The following is a 22,088-nucleotide window of genomic DNA, read 5'->3' on the forward strand; positions in this document are numbered from 1 at the left end:
GTTCATTTCAGATTATAACGTAAACAACCTTCACTGTAACTACGACTGACTACTATGTACACTGGTCACAGCTCCAGTGGGTTTAATGGTCAAATTGTTATTTATTCATCGCTGTGCAGAAAGCTGACCTCTTGCATTTAACCCTTCCCGCCTATTTAAGAGCAATGTGCAGCACCAGGGGATCGAGTCTAGTTCAGAGGAAAGTGCTTTGGTCAAGGGCAACTTTAGAGTAGAGGTATTTATAATACCCACACTGTAACAACAAGGAACCAAGACACCCACAGAAAACAGGGAGAACTTGTAAAGTCAACACAGAAAGTAGAGGACTGAGAATTTAAAGCAGGAACTTTTAAGTGAAGATTTAGCTTCAGTTCACTAAAGTGCAGCTGATTCAAATTTCACTGAATACCCAGATTTGGTTTGTGTGTTTCTATTGTGTGCGCTTTAGTTTTTGTGAATTCAGAGATTTTCCCATAGCTACGAGTGCGAGAAAGATGCTATCACCAGGCTCCGTAAACAAACTTTCCGCTTTTGTTCTACTGATAAGAGGCAAACCATCTCACAACACAAACAGTCTTTATATTGGTCCAGATGAAGAGAGGCTCTCCAGCAACTCATTTGCACGGCTATGAATAGAATACCCTTCCTGTGAACCTACCGCAGCACTGATCTGCTTCTGGATGTAACAAAAGCCTCACAGTGAGAGAAAATATTAATTAAAGGGCATAAAGATCCTTCTCCTGGTCAATACTATTGTGTAGACTATTCACTTACTTGAGCAGAACAAGCTATTTAGCTGTTTGGAAGCCAAGGCTCATCTAGTTCTTATCTATCCTCTGCAGATCTGAGAAATCCCAGATTACTGTCTCTGGTATTGTCCAAAAATTGACCTCCCCTGAGGCCATGGGGTAATTTCACTGCATTTCTTTCTCTTAATTTCACAATTTCAATCAGGTTTTACAATCTATTCCCTTGTTTAGTCCTTTGTTTTAATTCGTCAGTGGTCGTCCACGAGGCACAAACTGCTCACAGAGGGAGGGCGTTAAAGTAGCCCAGCAATACTAACATGAGAGAAACCTGTCACAAGCCCAACATGGTCAATATATCACTCAGTGCACCGTTTCTGGTCCAACCCCGATAGGATACAAGCCAGGAAATCTGGGCTTGGACGAAGGGGGTAGAACATTGAATCCGTTATTTATCACTATAACCGTAAAACATGGAGGCAGACCAGGGGAGGAGAGATAGACGAGGGAGGGCGGGAGTCGTCATGTTAAGAACAAGCCCATATCTCCATAGGGGTGATTGATGGGGATGAGGAATCGGTCCTGTCATGGTGCAATTACACCAGACCAACAGGATGAGTCTGAAGGACAGAGCTGGAGAGTAGAGACCGGGAGGATGAAGTGATTCCTGCTGGAGGAGAGAGCAGCAAAACTAATGATGTTACGGTCTCGACCTTGTAACCGTGATGAGACGCCATCTCTTTAGTTAATTTTAAATAATTCTCAGACTAGGAAAGTGGAGAAAAAAAACGACCATGGACACGTGTCCATTTGACCACTAGTGGTGCTATAGAGCTACATTTTTACAAGTGGGTTGGTTGTATTGAGGTGGCACAGTGGAGCAGTGGTCGTCTCCCAGCAAGAATGTCCTGGGTTTGAACCTGTAGGCCGACCAGGACTTTTACATGCTCACATCTGCCTGGGTTCCCTCCAAGTGGCAATCACTCATTGGTTTGCATATTGAAGCCTTGAGTGTTGCAACGCCAGCTTGTTTTTTGGGGGGGCGCAGGTGGGTGGGGCACAAGGACACTGCGTGCACCTGCAACCTGCACCCATTGGATGTTGCTAGCTGTCAATCACATGGTACCCACATCCCAATGCATACGATTCTTTACCGTCTATATGACTCCTAATGCAATTTACAAAATTAATGTCATGCAATTTCGAAGAAGACCTTAAACTTGCAACTGAGATTACAAACTCCTTAGGACAATGTTTACTGTCCAGTGATGTCGCCCTCTGTTGGTCATTTGAGAGAATACAGATGTCAGGCACTTTCGTATTGGCTTCACTTTCCAGACCTGAACTGTACGTCCATTTTTAAACAGATCCTATATTTTCCTCAGGGTACTCCAGCTTCCTCCCACAGCTCAAACACATGGAGCTTAGTTTAATTGACTGGTGACCTGTCCAGGGTTAACCCCACCTCTTGCCTAATGTCAGCTGGGATTGGCTGCAGCTCCACCCCCGCAACCTTCGAAGGATAAACCATAGAGATAATAGATGGATGGTGTGAGAACACCCTGCAGCATGGTTCACATCCGGCCTCTGGATTCACACTTTGCTACAAATATGGATGAAAGTCAGGGAATCACGAATATAATTCATCCTCTGGGGAACGTGAATGAACCAAATGTCAAAGGCAGCCATCTAACAGCTGTCAAGATATTTCCCTCAAACCCTTAATGTGAATGTCTTTGAAGCAGTAGAGAAAAAGTCAAGGGATCAGTAAAATCGTTAGTATTCATCCTCTGAGGATAATGAATATTTGCACAAAATGTCATGGCAATTCATGCAAAAGTTTCAAGTCATTAAACTTAATGTCGGCAGCAGAGAAAAAATCGTGCAAAAGGAAAGTAGCTTCATCTTGGTTCTCTCTGCAGCCTCTTCTCATCTTAGAGAGATTTTAATCTGAGGCAGTGCTAATGTTTACACTGCGTCTCAGCTCAGATAAGGAAAACAGCTAATGTAGCTTTCATGAAATGTAATATAAAAAGGTTCATAACATGATTCGGTCAAATTGAATCAGAATTTCTATATGAATTGGCATCAGGGAGTCGTATTAATCTGAGTTTCTTTACGTGTCAGTACTTTCCAACTTCTCCAATAGTTTATAAACCCGCTGTTGATGGCATCAGCACCGAGCGAAGGTACAGCTGACCCTGCTAACTCTCAAAGTCGACTCAGCACTTCTGCATGGATAAGAGAGTTGCAACTGACCCTGAGATGGGTTCAGTTCCCCAAGTGATTTGGGGAATTGTTGATGGATTTACAATATCCTGTCCTGCCCCCACATCTGCTCAATATCTGGCATTTCTTTCTTTCACTCTATCGTTTTTTTCCCTCTGTGACAAACCGCCACCACGAGCTCCCCTCTCCTCCAGTTTTCTCTCTGGGCTCAATCCAGTCCAAACGACCAATGATAAATTAATGAATATTGATCTTAATAAAGATCAACCCCCCCACCACCACCACCAGTGGACTTAATTAGCTTTGAAACTGTTGTGATATTTCACAGCGTTTCAGCGTCTTTCACTGGCGACACACGAGGGAAACATTAATTTGATCAAGCATTGAGTTTATTAAGTAAGAGATAAATTGTGTTTTTCAAATATCAAATAGTTCAACATCATCAAGGCACCAGCGACATTAAAGACGGAGAAGATGACGTCAGCCTGATGTGCAGCGATGAAATCAAATTTAGAAAATATGGATACGAGTTGTGAGATGTAATCAAGAGGCAAAACCTACATTAATCTAACGAATAACACGAAGAGGACATGTCAGCTGAAAACTAATTAAGGTTGCATCATCTTCATGCTTTGGACAAGATATTTTGTTCACACTTGATGAAAATGATCTGTGTCTTTTCCTCTGAGAGCTGGTGCTGACGTCGAAGACTATGTTCCTACAATTTAGGATGTGCAACAAGTCATGCAATTATACTGACTGTGGAGGATGGGATTTAAGTAAACAGGAGGATAAAGTGTATAATTCCACTGATGTTTGCTTTACTTAACTAGATTTCATCATAGTTTTTCTTTTAAATGCCGTTTCTCTCCCAGTGGTTGTCACTTATTTTTAGTTGGTAAAATCAACAGTTACTGACTGTTATCATTATTCTATTCAGAAGGTGGATTACTCTGGAACAAGAACCCAGGAATTATACTAAACCTTACACAACGTTTAAAAAATCTCAGTCTAGCTGAATTTAGTCTTGCAAATGGAAATGGAAATGGAAACTGTACCATGAGAAAAACTTCACAAATATGAATGAGTAACTCTCCTGACAGCTCATTAAATAAGACACAGAACATTCTTTTATTGGACATCTGTACATATAATTCAGTAAATTACTGTAAATCATGTTTGATTTATACTGAGTGATTCTGGGTAAATTAGGATTAATGAGATAAATGAGTTTTTTTTCAGCTGTGAAATTCTTGTTGTCAATTTTGAATTAATGTCTTTTTTCAATGCCATCCTCGTCCCTGTAAATCCAAATAAGAACTTTCCCGAATTGTGATGCTGGCCAAGCACAGAAGAGGCCAACATGTCGTGCCTATTAATTATTTTTAAGACAGCAGTCTCCCGAAGGAGAGTCATTGCTCTGCCGTGTGGCTCAATAGATTTCAGCATTAATATGCAACAGTCTTTTAATTTCCATTATTAACCTCTGGGCAAGAGCGATGTGTGGATGACACATGACAAAGAAAAGAAACCCAATCACCCGTGATGAGCTTGAGTGAGAACATTCAATAGTGAGCTTAGGAAATGAAAAGAGCAGTTTGATAAGAGAAATGACTGGGTATTATTTTTTTTTCTCTCTCCCTTATTGTGCGCCGTCTCTTTGAAAGGCCACGAGTGTCTGTCAGGAGCGATTCTGTTTTCATAGAGTGGTCTAATCCAGGCTCTCCACGCTGTCAGGTCCACTGCCTCTCATTGTGCCCCTCGTCAGGATCTGATTATCTACAGCATTACAAGTGGCCAGAACCACATCACCTCATTGTTAAGAGCATACTACATTTTGGACGGTCCGTAGCTTTTCAGAACTATATGACTGTGAACTATAGTTTGAATGAGTTCACGGCAAAGTCCTCAGAGACTGTAATGACATTCATAACCTTTGCAAAGTCCCCTACAGCAGCCGCCGGTGACGTACTTCCCTTCGGATTGACAGTAAAATACGGAGGCTCGGCTATGTTCGAAACTGTGTGGACCCTTTCAGCTGCACCGCTTTACCCTCTGTCCTTTCTGGTTTTCTCACCAGCATCTTTAATGTGAGGAATCTCTGTTTGTATGCATGTAATCCACCTTTTCTCAAGAACCATTCATCCATTTCAAACTTGGTAGGTGTGTTGCTGGGAGACAGGAAGTGCAGTCGCTGCAGTCAGTGATCATGACAATGGTATGTTGCAGAGATGGTTGAACCCACTACACAACAATTCATCCATGGGCCCGAGCCTGATATCTCCAGATAACAAGCTCCGGCCAGAAATAAAAACTTGTCCTCACTCCAACGTGTGGGAGACACAGATTCACCGATGTGGAGCTTTGTTCATTTTGGCAAATTGAAATTGTGTTATCACAGCGTCATATATCAGGATTATTAAGACAGGGAACGTAACATTACACCATGTATCATCTGAGGTTTTATTGGGCTGTATATTTTCTGTACGGGTTGATGGTCTTTGTGTGTAGAGAAAAAGTTGTTGTTGTTACAGTCACTCAGTCATTTTAGTGCCAAGTGTGAAATTGTGCCTATGAGCATTTCTCTAGAAAGCTGCAACCAGCAACACCACGTACAGACCAAGAACACTGCCCATTAAACAGGTATGTTTAGAACAGCGACTGCACTCATTGAATTATTGTAATTATTGTAATTATTGTAATTAAATGGTTAATAATGGTCACTACCTGAAGTAGCTACCAGGGTCTGTTCTAGTTTTCTGTTTAAGTTCAATTAAAAATAGAAATTCTGAAAAATAAAACTATAACTATAGTCTACAGTTAAAAAGTCTAAAGTTAAACATTGCTTAAAGAAATCCACAAACCCTCACTGTGCCGGCATGTGAGGGCAGCATTGTTCATTTATGTGGAGGTTTTCCCTCCTTTCACAAAGCATCGATTCTCTACCGTTCGTAATTTGCTCTGTTCCGAGCATTGACCCCCTGTTGGCTCGCAGTTCGGCCGCTAGCTTAAAAGTTATAAAACAGTGTCAGCTGAAACCAGAACGTGGAGAACAATACCGCTTGACTAAAATCTGAATAATCACAAGAAAGAAACAGATTTCTTCACAGCAACTTGAGTTAGACATTAATTAGATGGAGCGTCTGGCAGACATGAAGAGTAAAGTGTGTGAAAGTAAACCAGGGGAAAAAAAGAACAATCACTTCGTCAATCACTACTCTTATTCTTCACATCTTACTGCTCACCCTCCAGAGTTTGCAGTTTGTCTAGTCGCCATAACAACCTCATTATTCAGCCTGATCAGCGCTGAGCTCACAATGGGCTCTGCATCGATGGCAGACAAAACATCACTCTGCAATCAGCCCAATCGCTGTACAAGCCACTTATCACGCTGCATGCACTGACGGGGCCTGAAGCGCAATCAGATCCACCTCATGAATGAACAAACCCAGACGCCAGCTGCCACTTTTAATTTGATTGGGCAAACAGTGGATTAATGGTGCCTCGCTGGGAGTTAGACCGGTTTGGAACGGGCATGCACGAGAGAGAGAGTCATGCAAACTGTATTATGAATTATGTCTTTGGCCCTCAAAGGTAGCCATTAGAGCACTTAATCATAAAATATTTCTCTTTAGATACCCAGCTAGTCCTGCTGAGTGAGAGCAGAGTTTCCGCCCCACGGCACTTTGTATCCGAGCCGTATCAGATCTACTCAAAGGACAATATCTCCATCTCTTACCCTGATGTCGTTTGTCGTTCACGCTGCGCCTAATTCCTGGAATCGCTGCTCTGCATGCTTTTAGGTTATCTGAATTTAAAGTGTTCATATTTGCACTGATTGTATAATTGATAGTGATCATGTCTTTTTTTAGAATCATCTTATATGATTTCAGGCGTTTTTGCTCCTCCTTTATTCGGTCTGTTTTAGTTTAGTATCAGGTGTGATCAGACTTCGGTCCAGACCAAAAGAGAGGGCCTCAGTCCAGATCAGACTGAACCATGGCGTGGGTCATTCGCAGTTTGAAAACCAATTGCAGGAAGTAGAGCATTAAACGATAGAAGAAGAAAAAGAAGCACTGGTCTCTCCTGAAACAGATTTATCCAGGCTCGTAGGATTGCTTGCAGTCTTAACTACCGACAACACAATGTTAGAACGATGGCGATGTTCCCTTCTTTCTAAACGTTTCTAAACGCCATGAAGGTGTTTTGTTTGCAGCATCTACGAAAACAAGAGAAGCATCTTCTTCTGCGCTTGGTTTATTGACGGGTGGCAACCAAAGTCAAGGTGCATTAGCGCCATCAACTATATCCTCTTCTTCCTCCTCTCTGCTCGGCCCAGCGGCGAGTGGCCAAAAACTGCTTTATAAATATAGACCATTAAGCATGTTGGTTCATGCGGCATCTTTTCAAGGAAAGAGGTGGCTGCAAATGGCCTTTTCATCAAAGAACCACAATGCTGTGTTGTCCTTTCGGCTTTCACAGCACAGAGCTCAGATTTTGTCAAGGGCTGCGGCCCCTTTGAATTCAAAGCAGCGATGTAGCGCAAACTGTTTTTCTCCTCAGGGTGGAAAAAATCATCTTTTCTCCTCTCACAACAAGCTTATGCCAAGAGAAGTGAATGTATTTCATCATAGTTTTGAAAACTTTCAAAAGGTTTATTTGAGTTGAATTAATGGCCATCACAGAAGTTATGCCTCATAATCAGTTGACAGGGTGTCACATGGCTGGGGAATAATATACAGCTTTGCCGTTTCAATGTCAGAAAATAGAATAGTTAATATTTCTGTAATAGAAATGCAGTTTATTCTTCTGCTGACACGATTAAAGTATATAATAAATATGCAATACGTCTATTTATTTATATGCACACATACTATTTGATGTCAGTCTATTTTGATCATTGCTGAAGCTTCCTGTTATGACCGCTGATATGCGTCTGTGGTTGGATTCATATTCTCTGAATCTTAATTAAGTGACAGAAGCACCATGTTTAGCTGCATATTCATCCCTCACTGTGCATTGTGCTTGATTGAAGTAACTTCCTGTGCGCTCCTCTCCTCAACTTCCTGATTGCTCATACAGCTCGGAGAGTCGATGCCGTGCAGCTGCTTCTCCTGAAAGAAAGCAACCTACAGCCAAAAGAAGCATTTTGTTTTTATTTCCGATGTCACTTCACCTCCAATTTTCAAAGATTTAATCTGGTTTATTTTGCTTAATCAAACTAAATTCACGTGGGGATCATTGTCAAATGAGGGACATTGGTATTTTTGGTCTATAATCAAAAATATTTTTACCAAAATTGAAATAAAAAATGTTGTTTCCAGACAAAGTAAAATAAAAGTTATTCAGTTATGAAGCATAATGCTTTTTTTTTTGCCGGCAGTTCATCGAGGACGACCTCACGACTGCACTTAAGGTGAACTGCAGCCAATTTCAATTGAATGGCCTTAACAGGATTTGACACAACCGTAAGAATCCACAAACTAAAATCAAAGAAATGAATAAAAGAAAATCAAAACTGTCCCTGAGCAGCAGACATCCACCCACAGACACTCTATCCTCAACTGTCTCTGCTTGTCTGTATCTGTTGATCACAGCTTTGTTTTGTGTGCAGTTTACCATCTTTTAAAAGGAGTCTTTAAATGACACATATTGGTTTCAGGGTAAAAAAAAACAAAAAGAAGAAGAAGCAAATAAATGAAAAGTAATTAAACACAGATCACAAAAATCATCATCTCTGTGAAATCTGTTGAGCTGAATACATCTGTTGACAATGTGACTGACATCTGTCGGCTCTAGACGCTGCACCACAGGCTCATTCCTGAGGTGACAACAACCTGCTCTCTTCTCCAGCTCAACACCGACACAATAATAACCACAGATGTGTGTTAATTTTGGTAATTAACACATTAATTTTGTCTTTTTGTTTCATGAAACATTTTCCAGCACCACTGAATATTCTGTGATACAATGATCTGAAACTGTGACTTCAACCTTCCCCAGTTGTTAAATCAAATCATACGTTGACTCTCGTTCTCCCTGTTGCATGCAAAATGTAGGATTTAGATTTAATATGTATTTATATCGAGGCATCCTGCATTATTAATGAAGTGATGCTATTTTGGGCGACACAGGGTGAATGAATCAGCAGGACGACACCTGGCAGGACTCCAAAACGTTAGGATTAATTGCTGCAGTGTGGGTGATTCAGCACCTGCAGGTAACTCATCTACAGTTTTAGCACGCACCTGCAATAAGCAAGCGTTTGGTTTCAGGCACATAATAACATGTTAGCCTGGTTTCATGTGTGCCACATAATGAGAAATTTAGTGGACCTGGTTTCCATAGTTTCTGCTGAGTATTAGCGAGATATTAAGTTTAGAGCATAAAGAGCTTTCGTCACAAGGTTGCCAGTTTAAATCCTTAAAAATAATCCTGGCTTTTGTATCATCTTTGACTACAGACACAAAGCAGCCAGAACGGTTGCCCTCAAGCACTCTTTTCTTTTTTAGTGCAGCATGGTGAAGGTTGATTATTGCAGAGCAATTGCAAAACGAAACTTTGCTCACGTCCTCCAGGCTCCAAAACTCCATCATGACACATTGCGGAAGATCTAAAATGGACCGAAATGACTAATACCAGATACACACATATATAATCTGTACATAAATGTAAATTATCTGCTGCTACTGAAGCTCTTGGACTTTTTGAGATCGTTAGCAGGATATGTGCATTTGCCCAAATGTCACGACTCCCTTGCCTCATGCTCTGTCTCGGTGGTTCAAGCAAGCAGACAGTGAGCGCACCCAGATCTCCACAGAAAGCACCAATCACGAAACTCGTTTTCACCAAAATTGCTCTGCACTTTTTGATTGTTACTAACGTGCCCACTTCCTTGCCCCTCCTTCCACATAATAATCAAGTTCACAGAGTGACACCGAAAACACCCAACAAGAACTGGTAAGAAAACAACCTGTGTGCAGTGGGAGAAAATGCCACGTTAGCAGCACAAAGAACTCAAACATGCTCCGTGCAGTGTCATAAAAATAGAGCCCTGGGTGCCTCCAGAGATGTTTTGAAACATACCCCCGGGATGAATTAAATAGATGGTGAAGAATAGGAAGAACAGGAAGGAAGGCACCTTCCTCACACTCAACAATTCACAACTTAGAACCAAATGTGCCTCATCTGATTAGATGCCTGCGCTGCAGAAAACTAAAGTTAGAGTTATGCCCAAGTATTCATGAAATCATCTTCGGTTGTTTTCACACCTGAAAATCTCCCCTTGGACAGCAAGAAATCAAAAGTCCAATCCAAGGTTCGTTAAACATTCATTTTGTTTTCACTGTGACATCATTATGGTATTTCTACCAGCATCAACTCCAGGTGCAATTCTCAACACTATGAATGTGACAAATGAGTTTTGGGGGCGCTGTCATGTCGTCCATCTTTATATTCAGTTCAGTCTACAGGACGTGGGAGTGAAAACTCACACAGCATGCCGATGATTTCAGAAAGAACCTTTTTGCTGAACTTTGTAAATATGCAGAAAAAACTTAACTTAACAATATGCGATATTCAACTCGGGGTCACAGCACATTTACAATTTGTGCTTGGGAAGTGTACCATTGTGGTACATGCATCACAAGTCAGAGACCAAGAACAAAACCTCCTCCTCCCTCACCTTCCAATCCTCAGCTTCGTCTCCTCTGTTTCAATCCTGTGTAATCCTTCCACCGGGTCACCCTCTGCAGGCCACTCAATCACTCCTTCACCCAGCGTGTTCCCCATGACAAATAGACGTGTTCCTGCCGAGCTCTCCTTAAACAAATGAATGTGTTTTCTGTGGTGAAACCTCCACAGCCGACCTGCCTTTCTGCTGAACCAGGAAAACAACCTTGCTGTTTGTCACTTCCGAGGTCTATATCACACTCCTCTGGCGATAGGTATTTTTCAGGAAGACAGATTGATACATTAGTTGCCTTTTCTCTGCTCGCTGCACTACAAATAACCTGCTGGTATCTGTAGTATCATATTGTGCACTTGTTTCTGAGGATAAGCCAAAGGTAAGCACTGTTCCTCCTCACTTCTCTGAATGCACTGTCTTGTTTTATTTCCCTAATATCGATCTATTATTGACGAAAGCAACGAGATTTGGATTTCTGGCTCCCCCCTTCACCTCATCATGAACACCTTCCCACATGCAAAAATTCATAATCATAATTTATTCTCCAAAATGACCCATATGAGCTTCTCGCTGATCCAGCGACCCCATTATCGGGACTAAAATACAACAGCGGTATTTTCTTACAGGTGCAGGTGAATAAAACTCGACTAAAGTTGGAAAATAGATCTTATTCATAGGAGACCAAAGTTAGAAGTTGATAAAGTAGGAGAAGACCTACTGTTTTATCAAGTTGTGCCAGGGTTAGACACAATATCAGTCCGATTATAGCCCGACCCGAAAGATGTAGGGCGTCAGGTGGGTGATAGTCGACTGATGATTTCCTATATTATTATTTTCACTTCATCAACTTTAAAAGAGTATTATGTGTCAACTAGCATGAGAATTGTAGTAGATTTTAAGTTATTTAAGAACCCTAGTGAAAGGTTTAAGAGCCTATTTTCTGTTAAAAGTCTATATCAGAAAATATACAGACAAGTAAAAAAAACGACAGATTATTGATTGTGGTACATGGATCAATATGCATGAGGAGACCGTATCTGTATCTATATGAAACTCATGAGTAAAGCCACTACTGTCTGCTTTGTGTATTTTTCTCCATTCTGCACCAGGATTATCAAAGATTTGTCCCCAAACACAGAGAGAAATGCTTCAGTGGAACTTTTAAATTAGAATGCATCATTGCTCTTTCATGTATCAAATAGACCTTGAAATTGTATTTCCACTGGGTGATGTTATTGATAATATTAAACCTTTGATTGTGTTTAGGTGGGAAAGGAGACTGGTTTAATGTAGTAAAAAACAATCTCCATTATTGTGTCCTCTCAAGCTGTTTCTAAAAGGGCCATCTGTGTACCAGCACTATAAAGGTGTCTCCGGTTTATTCTCTCCGAGAGGCGCGCGGATATTTTTATCTGTGAAATTTGTAAAGATGTGCAGCTTTGCTCCGCTCAGATCCCAAGACACTTAACCACATAAGAGTTTAAGAATTTCACACAGATTGATGTCGTTCCCGAGTTGTGTTTAGGTTAAAAATAAAAACGACGGGTTTGTCGATGAATGACGCCTTCTTGAAGAGGAAATTAACAATGAATCAGAGACATCAAAGCCTGTGGTTTCCATTAAGACAAACTTTAAATTCTGCAGCACCAGCAGCATGACTCGAGTGTTGACCACTTTGACATTAACGTCCTTAAATAGACTAAAATGGATTTCTTTTAATGATCTATTAAAACATACATACTTGGACCTCAGGGGATGAACCCTGAATCTATTCTGTTGTGTCAGCATGAGGGTTAAACATAAGCAGAACATCACCTGACTTTTCCTCTAACTTTTTCATTTTGGTAAAATATTCAGGACAAATTATAATTGCAGAATTAATTTATTCCAGCGTAATCGCCATATTGTGAGGGTTTGATCAAGAAGGAGAAATTCTTCTGGATATGGTGAATTCACAAATTTGCTCTGTCAACAACACCTGATCTTCACAGTGTGAGGAGTCGTGGTCCAAAAGGAAAGATAATATGAATTGACCTCCTCTGTTGGAGGAAAAGTGTTTGACACAGCAGCAATCATTTGTGAAATAGACTCGGTACAGATTAATATGAGGAATACATGGTGTGAAGTTATTGTTCCGTTTGTTATAAAACTGAGTTTATTTGCTTTTTTTTACTGAATGAAATTGAGGGCAATATTTAGATCAGTTATTTCCATCAACCAGTTTTGAATCTGTGCACATACAGAACACATACAGTGGCATCCTGATGACATGGGACTGTATTGATTCTACAGATTTGTCTAATGAGTGCAAACATGAAGAAACCTGCTTCATTTTCTTTTTATATCTGGCAGTCAACACCTCGTCGGCACAGAGCTGCCATCCTGCCACCACACAGCACAAAGACAAAACAGAGATGGCATCAAAAGCGTCGCTGTGAAAAAGCCCTGATGCTCCAGTGATTACACAGAGCGTCACAAGCAGTCGGTTGCATAATCATGTTCCCCTTTTGGGAAAAAAACAGTTGGTAGTTAAAGAACAAGCTGATTTTCTATTTCTTATTACTTATGTTTACCAGGGAAGTCAAAATAAAATCATGTAATTTTAGCAGAACATAAAATTAAACAGAACAAAGCACTAAAGACGTATATTTTCCTACATATAGATATATAGACTTTGGTTTCATCTTGATAAATATTATTGTGAAACTAATCTTTATCCGTTTTAAAAACTTCACGTCCACTTCACTCGTCACTTTCTCAGCAGCAGAGCAGCTGATAAATGGACGTGTCAAACAGCCACAGTATAACCAGAACTACCCGAGTGTTTTGTTGATGCCTGGCAGCGCCAAGGAAAGTCGCCATCGTCTCATAAATGAAGTTCTCCTTTTCGTTTTTTTAGCAGCAGTAATCTGTCTGGCTCTCGGCGTCTTCATCCCCGTCCGATAATGAGGCGCCTCCAACCTCGCCGAGGGCGTTTTTGTATGTGCTCTTACAAATTTGCACTTTTTTTTTTTAAGTTAAACTTTAAACGTCGACACATCAGTGGAGCAACATACACATACGGCCACACGGCCACACGGCATTATCGTGCAGCTGTTCTAGTGTAAACAAACACATACAAACCATAAACAGGTTATTGTTGACCACTAACAACCCAAATACACCGGGACCACGATCATTGGGGTTCCTTGCAAATTTTCATGTAAGCGAACTGATCGTAATTCATCACAGGGCTCTGAAGATGAAGGAGGATGTACGTACATGCAGGATTGATAGACGTGTAGGAAACATGATACTCAGCAATTTCCTCATTTGAATAGACCAACATGGAGAATACACACTTCTGCATTCACTGTTGATTTATTTTTTGGACCAGGATGACCTGTCTTTGTTTCACTACATTCACCTGATGAAACCATGTTTAAATTAATTTGACCCAGATTTTGTGTGGGGGGGGGGGGGATCTCCACACAGTAAGAAAGAAGGAAACAAACGCAGATGAAAACAAAACCTCCTTTGCAGATGTAATTACAGAAACAACACAAATAAATGAGAAGGGACTCACGGATGCAGATGCTTCCACACAGGTGCACTAGAGTGTCTGCAGATAACATCCAGACATTATATGGAGAAGGTACGAGGAGGAGATCTGAGGGTTCATTGTTGGGGCACAGGTGGCAGCGGCTTCAGTCACAAAGACGACTCAGAGTGTTTCAACAGCAACAGTCACTGAAGAGACATCTGCATGCAGATCTATGGGAGAGACGTCGGTAAATAAGAAAATTGTGGTCGACACATTTGACAAGCGTGATTTTAGTGCATCACTGAGATGTGAAGGAAAAAGAGAAGAGTCGGCCTCAGGAGACAGAATGTGAACGCAGGACGTGATCAGACTTTCAGCAAGAAACAGTCCGTCGACATGCAGGTATAAAACAATATCAATAATTATCGCACTATGATTCTGATCAATAGCAATATAACAAACTCACATTGATCTTGATAATTAGCGATATCGACTGATCCCAACTGAACACAGAGTCCGTCTCTCCAGTAGAGTCCAGAATCAATGCTGAGATGTGTCTGGCCTATCATGGTGTCCCAACATGTTACCGAGACGCTTTGTTATCCAGCTCTATAAAGCAATTGACCATTTTTATCTTCCACTTTCAATATTGCTTTGCTAAGTTTATTGTTATTAATTAAATTTGCCAAATGGTGCCATGATTTATTTCCATATGAATATTTCTTCTTCTTCTGTAGGAACGGAGCCGTCTCTGCAGATTGACCAATTAAAACTTTGTCTCATGCTTAAATTGCTTTTAAGCTTTAACTCGTCTTCTCTGCTCTTAAATCATTTTTGTTCTTTCTCGCAGCACAGTGGGGAAACATCATCACCCTAAAACAAGCTTTCCTAGTTTCCTTTAAGTTTGATGGACCGTTTGCGAAAGTTTACTTGTAGCCTGATAATATATATATATATATATATAGATATATATATTTATACACCACCAGAAATGTACATATCTATAGAAATTAATAATAGATAACACTATTGTAACAGAGGCGAGAGCCAGCATATCCATAATTACACATCCAGCATTTATTGGTTGTTTATTTATTCTATAAACTCTGTTTATTCCAACCTTCTCTATAAATCTTCAAATTTATAAATTCACAGTTTCTCTTGCACATTGACAATAAAGGCTTTCTGTTACATTCTATTCTATATGAAAGCTAGACAGAATGTTCTGTGTAAATTTAGATCCAATAAGAAATCTATTCTACATCGAGCTGTATGTGTATTAAAGACGTTTTTTTAATCACAGGTGTGAATTAACCCTCCGTATTATCAACGTCAGCCTCCTCAGAGCATTTGCTGCAGGTCTCAGTGTCAGATCTGCTCTTAGTTATATTAAAACCTAGATTAGCATCTGGTGTATCGTCCAGTGTTCCAGTCAGCACCATCATTAGAGAGCAGCTATATTTAAACAATAAATCAGGCTGGTGACTGGAGCTGTGTAATGACGGGAAGGATGGATGTATCAATAACAGGAACAGCACATACACATTAAGAATAATCATTCAACCTCAACCTGATTATTAATTAACCAGACTTTTATATCAAAGTGCTGCTATACATCAATTTTTATTTTAAATATTTAAATAATAAACGTTAAGCTTTTTCTGTTGTCTCTTGCTGCATCAGAGGAGAATTCTCTTTTCTGACCAAGGACAAAATCCTGTTTCACTTTAGTGGATCTTTACAACCTTTAAAATGAAAGGAGCCGACAACAACAGTAGAGCCAGACATGGTCGTAGCACACTGAATATAAAATATTAATCCACACCTAGAAGCAAACCAGCGGATATCTGATTAAGACTGATACTGAATGCATGCTAACATTACTAAGACTATGGCTGCCATTGAACCACTGAACCAGATATTTATTTATATATATCATTCATGCCTGGACTGTAATTACAAGTTAAAAACTTCTTCTTCTCTGAATAACTTTTAATCACACTCTCAAAACATGTTTCTTCACTTTTGTCTTCATAGTGGAAGATGCTTCAGAGAACAAATGTGGATCTTTGAAGGTTTTGCTGATAATCCAGCTCCTTCCAAAGTACTTCCTGGTTATTAACCAAACATCGGTGGAGTCAATGATAAATAGCATATCAATAGAGAAAGAATGAGTGATGATGGCCATTAAAGGTTTGTGACAAGGCTTTGTCATTAGGAGATTTCTCCTATTGATTTTAGGGAGGTCACTGACATTAATTATGCCAAAGAAGTTCTGATGATTAAATCATACCGCCAAGCATGATAAAATTTGAATTACAGTGGAAGAGTGTCAGTGAGATTAAATGCAGCGCAGCAACTGGTGGAGACCAGCCAATGTCAGTGTATAGAAATTAATTATATGGATAACCTTTAATGTTCAGAGATATTACCAGAAATAAGTTTTGCACACTTTTAATTATGTTCCCCTTCAGCCTGCACCTGGAAATTATCGTCACGAAGAAGAACTCGGCAGCTTTTTAACTCACACGCGTGTTTGCTGCTGAGCGCTCACGGCCCATATGGTGCGTTATAAACATTTCAGCATGAACACTGGCTTCATAAACCCACGGGCCATAAAACTCTAGATTCCCCTAAAAATGTGGCTGTGATTTAATTAAGACAGGGGGGGAAAAAATAAAAAAAATAAAAGAGAAACCCAAATGCAGTCCGCTTCAGCACAAAGAACATTGCTGCTGACTCCAGCGATTCCAGACAGTTTCACCGCAGTTGCACTACACTGCCGCTCGTTGTTTAAGTGTGAAATTGTTCTGAACACTCGGGGAGGCCGAGTGGGCGTCAGTGGCAGGAACAGGCCACGAGGCTCCTGGAGCTGCTTTAGTTACAACTCGAGGTGTTTCACCTTATTTGCTGTTCTCCTGCCAAGAACACACTCGCACAAATTAGCATACCATTATCACAGCGGATTGTATTATATATCTCCAGCCCATTGTGCCGGTTTAATCGAGGCTGGTGATAAAACTGTGGTATCTGACAGAATTTAGAAGTCTGGCTGTTATTATACTGTGAATAATGAAAAGAAAAAGGCAATAGAGATACTTAAATTTGATCGTTTATCAAGACAGAGTCGTTTCTGGGAGCTTTAGGAGCTACACAACACAATTCAGGGGTAAGGTCATTATGGGTTTCCAAAAAGATTATTTTGTAAATAAAGTATCACGTCATTTTTTTATTTCTCCGATGAATTATTCATAGTAATACACACGTTTACTGTGTATTTGTCTAACTGTGTGTTGGAAAAACATTCAACTTGATTCCTGAGCTGTATATTTGTGAATTACACCTTTATATAAAGATATAGCTTTCTATGGTTGAACGGCTGGGACGGGACAAAACACTACGAACCCGTCCAAGACACTTTCAATATCCAATACGAATAAATGTCCAAATGATGAGGACGTTTTGTCCAGACTGTTGCGGCGTTTCAGGCATTTTCATTGGGAGAGAAAAGGTCCCTTCACTGTGGACTTTGGTCTTTTTAACTTTTTTAACTATACACTCAAAAGACCTGTATAAAACACTAGAGGGAAGAATAAAAGCAGAGCATCCTTTAAAATGATCAAATGTCACATTACTGGGTTTTAATATATACAGTATATTATATAGACGATTTAGACACTGGCATTTTCAGTCTGAACGTAACACTTGTTTTTACCTTCAGACGCCTATAAAGGTCAAACTTGAACTTTTGAATTCAGCCAGTGGTTCAATACTCCACTGTGTAACACACACACACACACACACTATCCTCTTATCTGACTCTGTATGCAGAGCTGTAGCCGACAGCGGGAAGCATCGTCCCTCCTCTGCTATCAAACAGGATGCTCCTGTTCCTCCATTCTTTCCTTCTATCAGAAGGGCAGAGCCTCAGCACCTGTTCTATCTTCCTCCTCAGCCACCCGTACGCAGCGATGGGCAAAGTCTGCGGACTTGTTACAGATAACAGGAACAGGTAAACAGGGTACGGCCAGTGGGCTCGCCAGAGAGCTAGCGCATCTTGGAATAATCCCGTTCACAATATATTTCCAAATGATGTCAGCAACGTCATGATCACTGTTGTTGTTCACAGGGCTGTCATGTTTAAATTGAAATTCAAACAGGGGAGGAAATGCTACAAAACTGTCTTGAATGGACAAACACTTTCACACCTGACGAGCGGCTTGTGGATCTAATTTCATATCATGTCAAATTCATTCAAACGTGATTTTTTGAAAACGTGAACGCCCTATTTGTAGGTCTACTCATCATTTGATTATAGACTGTCAAGCAAAATTGCCACATATTTGCTCCAGCCTCCAACACATGTGATTATTTACAGATTTTCTCAGTTTTATATCTTGATCAAATTTAGGCTTGAGAAACATTTCTTACAGTTTTCTGATATTTTAAATTTTAATTAGACAAATACTTAATCCAATAAATCCAATCAATCACCTGAAAATGAAAATAATCCTTAGTCACAGCATCATATCAGTACATGAATCTAGTATCTATTTGTGTCCAGATGAGATTTGTCCACATCACATTTACTGAACGTACTGCATCTTCAGCAGACGGATATAAAATAGATAATCTCCTCCATGCTTATAATTGCAATATGCATTTTACTGTTTGTCCTCAGTGATTCCACTGTCAGTTTCCTTCGCGTATTCATGACTGTGTTTATATGCACTCGCATAACACAGTTACCGTCTTTCTTAAATGTCACGTAATGAAACGCCTGGTTTGTGTTACAGAGAAAAACTTGATTTCCCTGGGTAGACTTCTCCTGGAGAATTTGTGTGCAGTGTTCACAGGTAACCAGGTTTCTAATCGGCTTTCGCAGGAGTGCACATGCACAACAGAAGAGTGCAGGATAGAAGCAGAGATCATTACATGGAGCGATGAGTCCTGGTATTTATAACAAATCCTTCTTATGTCCGCTTAAAACTGATGGCACAAAGTAGCTTGGAGAACTCGACACCAGTTGGTTTCCACTGCTGAACGTTTGAGTATTTGTCTGACTCACCCACAGCAAAAGAAAAGAGGAAAGAAGTAGAGTTTTACAGTTAAAGTACAGTTAAAATAGAGCGTCTACACCGCTGCGTAAGTGCATGTGTGCCGCTCAGTAGACTCCATTTACACGTAGTCACTTAATTCATCTTTTGTGGTCTCAGGTTGGCTATTCGATCTCAAAAAAACAAACTGTAAATGCTTCCAAGAGGCATCTGAGACAGATTGAAATCCGAGACACGATCCAGTCAGACGCTGAAAAAGTGTAAATGCATCCATCTCTCCAACACACAGCATCTCTCCCACACTGTGGAAAGAGATCTGGTCCATATTCCTCCTGTGATAACTGCGGCTGAAATTACACAGGCATTAGCTGCTGTTTGTCCTTTTTCAGGCAACGGACTGAACTACTGATCCATCATCAGACTAGAATTGCACCCTGCGGTTGTGTACCTGCGACAAACCACTGCAGTTTCAGTCTACATGCATTTTTTTCCACTCATGACCTCTGTCTTCTGACCTTTGACCACTCGTGTAAGGATGTGTGTACCATGTAATGAAATTCCCTGTGGAAAATATCATGTCCACAAGAACATGAGTTCACAGGAACCAGTTCTGTGAGTCCAAGTGAACACACAGATATTTCTGTTGTTGAGATATTACAAACATAAGACCAGAAACACATTTTCTGAGGACACAGTGACCTTGACCTCCATCAAGTCGTTCTTTAAAAATTCTGTTCACAAGGCAAATGTGTGCTTTGTGAGGTCACAGCGACCTTGACCTTTGACCATCAAAATCTAATCAGGTCTTCTTCGAGTTCAACTGAACATTTGTACCAAATTTGAAGAAATTTCCTCAGGGGGTTCTAGAGATACATGTTCACAAGAATAGGACGGGAAGTGGGACAACTGGAAAACCACAGCCGCTGGCAGGAGCCGGCACAGAAGCATAAAGAACCTGATCACGGATCTGTGAAGTTAAAGGAAAAAATATGTCGAAAAATATCTATTCAAATAGCTTAGTATTTGTGTGTGGATCAAAATTACACAGAACTCACTGTTCACGTTTCTAAATCTTAACTTGACCACTTTGAGTCTAATTTCCCTCCACAGACACAAACCTGTCCCCGTGTTTCTAACTCCACGGTTCTGATGCTCTGAGTGAAATGTAAATAAGCTCTTTTCTATTCCTGCAGAAAATCTCCTCTGCAGCTTTTACATTTCCGACAGATATGCTTCTTTGTCTCTCGGTCACTGGGCAATGCTGTAGCGTGTCATTATAGAAAAGGTGGCCGCTGTATTGTCTGCCGTTCATTGTTCCATGAGATGAGAGACAGCCGTGGCACAGTAATGGCATTGCTACAATAAAAAGCCTGAGGGCACATTGTGTTTCTGATGGGGATTGTGATTGTTGCCGGTATAATGCAGGCAGGAGAATGACGGCAGATGAGCACATTAACCTTCATTAGTGGGTTGACCAGGGCTGGTCAGTTTAAATGGAGTAATTACTGGTGACACAGTGATGAAGATTAATGGAAATGAATGATACTAATGTGTGGCATCTGTCAAACACATTTGAAGAACTTAGCAACCTTTCCCTCACCGGCCGTTTACTGACATCTGATCACATAACACCGAGCGGATTTACAGCCCTGTCTCCTGATATTACATTTATTACCAACATAACGAGGAAAAGGTTTTCAATATGTCACGTCATGAAATGTTCATACGTTCCGTATGAGCATTAAAGAAATCAAGCATTTAAATATAAGTAATATAACTTAAAGCACAAGATAATACATGTTTACTTACTTAAAGCAGCTATAATCTATGTCTGTAATATTAAAGATAAAGACGTTTATAAGAACTTGCTGCTCATCGTTTTGCTTTATTTGTCATCGATTCTGACTTTTCAGTTTTGTCCAAACAAAAACAACAGGTGTGAAGGTGCCGGACCAACTGACCAGAACTTAGACCGACTGAAAGAGGACGTCTCTATCCAGATCAAACGGAACCATGGTTCAGTTTCTTTTTATTCACCACTTGCAGGAAGTTGCAGCATCAAACAATAGAAGAAAGTGGTATTATCGAGGTGGGAATAAAGGAAAAGGTTTTACGTTATTGATGTGATACAGCTATCAATTAAGTATACAGCTGCGCTACTTCAGAAACTCACCTTTCCACCCAAAGGATGTTTCGCCAACAGCTCGCATAGCTGTCAGTCGCTTCTCACACTTTATGTCTGGCCTGAATACTCTCACATCAGTTTAATATAAAGTCCAATATTTCGTTCCAATGAGCGCCGGACGTGGGAACTTGAAGGTGAATTTAACTGCTCTACAACCACCTCCCTGCTTCTATTCACAATACAAAGATTTTCATTTTATTTAAATTTTCTGGATTTCTATTTCCCTATTTATTCGTACCTCTGACTAGAGAATGATGTAAATTTCCAACTCTGCCCTCACTGCAGAGAGAATTGAGTTGGTGCCACATCGTATTCAGATATGCAAGCAAACTGCTCATGAGCAAATGTTCCCTGTGATGCAATAGCGATGAAACATTGCCAGTCGAGGTCCTGGTGGGTGGTTGACAGTTATGTCCATATTGACGTATGGTGCCGTTAAGAACAAAAGCTGCACTCTGCCACAAGAGACATGACAACAGTAACGGATCAGATTGGACCACACATCTCCCCATTGTCATCTCTGACCTCTATATCTCTTAGCTCAAGACAGATGCATTTTCATGCCCTGCTTCAGGCTCTAATAGACCATTGATTCATTCGCAATATGGCCGAGAGTCTGATTATTTATTTTCCTCTTGAAAAACGCCCTCCCACCTCTCCC

At 40.4% G+C, this 22,088-nt stretch overlaps 1 protein-coding gene across 2 annotated transcripts in view; it reads right to left on the reverse strand.

Moving 5' to 3' along the window:
* The window catches only part of cdh19 (cadherin 19, type 2), a 189,531-nt gene that overhangs the window by 132,917 nt on the left and 34,526 nt on the right, over positions 1-22,088 (reverse strand). For both annotated transcript variants that reach the window (XM_069512937.1, XM_069512936.1), the window contains exon 2: positions 14,228-14,415. The gene's annotated coding sequence lies outside the window, so the exon portion shown is untranslated. The remainder of the gene's footprint in view (positions 1-14,227; positions 14,416-22,088) is intronic.

This window comes from Paralichthys olivaceus, chromosome 17 (genome assembly GCF_024713975.1).
Source record: "Paralichthys olivaceus isolate ysfri-2021 chromosome 17, ASM2471397v2, whole genome shotgun sequence".
NCBI classification, from domain to species: Eukaryota; Metazoa; Chordata; class Actinopteri; order Pleuronectiformes; family Paralichthyidae; genus Paralichthys; species Paralichthys olivaceus.